Below are 2,810 nucleotides of genomic sequence, written 5' to 3'. Positions count from 1 at the left end.
TTTAAAGTTATGCTCTGTATTTCAAAGAGCCTTTATTTTGATAGAACATGCTTATCTAGAATTGATAATTCCAACTAGGAACATGAAATGTATTGTATGTACATATCCATTTTTAAGTTGGCATATATTTAGTCGAGACATCTTGTATTGTGTATTGTATTGTGTTGTACAGAATCACATTTCTAAAGTCCAACATCTTGTCAAATATCCCACCATAGTACAATCATTCAACTTATCCTGCTTAGACACTCCCACCATAAGATTCTCAGAATTTCCTTTTCCACTGGACCCACCATCCTGCAGTAGAGGGCAATTGTTAGTGAAAAATTATGAACCCAAGAGGCAAAAAGGCGAGGGACCCATTATATGTTCTCTAGACCCTTCTGCGAGCATGGTCCGGTGCCACTGTCAACCTATATGCACATTTACAAAAAGGGTAATATTGTGGACATCAAAGGTACATGCACAATCCAGAAAGGTATGCCACACAAATGCTACCATGATCTGCAATGTCACATTGGAAATATTGTGAACAAACAAGTCAAAGGTAAGATTCTTGTCAAAAGAATCAATGTCCATGTAGAGCACATTCGCCACTCAAAGAGCAGAGACAGTTTCCTGCAATGTGTTAAAGAAAACAAAAAGAAGAAAAAGGAAGCCAATGAGAAGGGCACCTGGGTGGAGCTAAAATGTCAGCCAGCCCAGCAAAGTGAAGACCACTTTGTCTGAACATTTGCAAAGGAACCTGAGCTCCTTAAACCAATTCCATATGAGTACATGGCATAAAGTACTGCTATTAAAACACCCTTTTCTCAGAAAAAAAAAAATAAGATTCTCAGGATTCCATCACTGTAGACTGAGGTTGCCAAGTAGACTGCTATACCAGCTGCATTTTATTTTAAAAGTCTATCACGCAAAATAACCACGCTGCTCTTTTGCAGATGTACAGGGCTGCCATTCATTCTTAATGGAACCCCCATTAGACATGTGCAAAAGGAAACAATTTGTTTTAGTTTCGTTTCGTTTTAATTCGTTAATTAATTAATTTCGTTTAGTTATATTCATTAAATTAATTTTCGGATTTTGGTTAGTTTTCTATGGAATTCGAAAAATCGGTCGCATACGAAAATATTTCAACCAAATTCAAAATATTTCTACCGGATTCGAAATGATTTCAACATGATTCTAAATTATTTCAACCACATTCGAAACTATTTCAACCGGATTTGAAAATATTTTGTGACCAGACTTTAGGGCCATGTATCTCAGGGTCACTTGGTGCTAGAAATCCCACATTTGGAGACCTTGTAGTGCTAGTTCTATTGTGTTTGCATACCAAGTTTGGTGTTTCTAGCTATAAGTGACCCCGAGATATGTGGCCCCAAATTCAGGTCGCAAAATGTAATTCTCTGCTGCAGAAAAGTGCTTGACATTTTGTGACCCGAATTTGGGGCCACGTATCTCAGGGTCACTTGGTGCTAGAAACCCCGAATTTTGAGATGTTGTAGTGCTAGGTCTACTGTGTTTGCATACCTAATTTGGGGTTTCTAGCTATAAGTGGTGCTGAGATACATGGCCCCAAAGTCGGGTCGCAAAATGTCATTCTCTGCTGCAGAAAAGTACTTGGCATATTGCCCATATCTGTGGTCGCTTGGCGGCAGGTGACGTGGCAAGTGGACAATCCATAACTTGGTCACGTTGCAGTGGAGGAGTAGCTTTATGGGACTGGTTGTACATAAGGGGGAAAGATTGCAGGAGGGAGGAATATGGTAAGTATTGCTGCCTGTTCCATATCCCCTAGACCAGCCATTCTCAACCAGGGTTCAGTGGAACCCTGGGGTTCCTCTAGAGGTTGCTAGGGGTCCCTTGAGCTGTGGCTGATGAACCACCTTTTTGATGATGCCTACAGATTTCAAGATTCAGCATCACTTATGCCATGTACACATGTAGTAGACAACCTGGAGGACTTAGTCTGGCGGACTTTCCGCCGGGCTGTCCGCCGGACTTTCCGAACGAGCTACTTGCCCACACAAGGTACTTTTGCAGCGGACTAATACGGTGTACTAAGTCCGCCGGACTATCAGCCATACTTTTGAAATGAACGGACTTGCCCACACACAAGGAGGAAAGTCCGCTCATTTTGAGCGCGTCTCTGGGTAGCCGGGGCCAGCGAAGGAGGCGTCTCTGGCCCCGTCACCTGGTATGGACTTAAAGGGGATTCCCTATGCCGAAAAATCGGCATGGGGGTCCCCCCTAGGCCCATATCAGACCCTTATTCGAGCACGCTACCTGGCCGGCCAGGAAAGGGGGTGGGGACGAGCGAGCGTCCCCCATCCTGAGACGTACCAGGCCGCGTGCCCTCAACATGGGGGGTGCCTTTGGGAAGGGGGGCCGCGCGCCCCCCCCCACCCCAAAGCACCTTGTCCCCATGGTGATGAGGACAAGGGCCTCTTCCCGACAACCCTGGCCGTTGGTTGTTGGGGTCTGCAGGCGGGGGGCTTATCGGAATCCGTGAGCCCCCTTTAATAAGGGGGCCCCTGGATCCCGGCCCCCCACCTTATGTGAATGAGTATGGGGTACAATGTACCCCTACCCATTCACCTGTAAAAAAAAGTAAAAAAAAAAACACAACACACAAGGGTTAAAATAGTTTATTGCACAGCTCCGGGGGTCTTCTTCCGTCTTCGGGGGTCTTCTCGCCTCCTCTATCTTCTGCTAACTCTTTTACTAGCGGAGGAGCCCGGCTTTCCTCTTCGCCGCTGCCACCCTCTTCTTCCGACTTCGGGGGTCTTGTCCCCCTCTTCGGTTCT

At 45.6% G+C, this 2,810-nt stretch overlaps 1 pseudogene; it reads left to right on the top strand.

Annotated features, from left to right (window-relative positions):
* Window positions 1–366: 366 nt before the first annotated feature.
* LOC143925467 (large ribosomal subunit protein eL21 pseudogene) lies at window positions 367–729 on the top strand (annotated as a pseudogene).
* The last annotated feature ends 2,081 nt before the right edge of the window (window positions 730–2,810 follow it).

The sequence above is a fragment of the Lithobates pipiens genome, unplaced genomic scaffold, assembly GCF_037356315.1.
Source record: "Lithobates pipiens isolate NorthernLeopardFrog02 unplaced genomic scaffold, aLitPip1_a1.2 Scaffold_22, whole genome shotgun sequence".
NCBI classification, from domain to species: Eukaryota; Metazoa; Chordata; class Amphibia; order Anura; family Ranidae; genus Lithobates; species Lithobates pipiens.
Note: the sequence above shows the minus strand (reverse complement) of the source record. Positions and strands in the feature narration are given on the sequence as shown.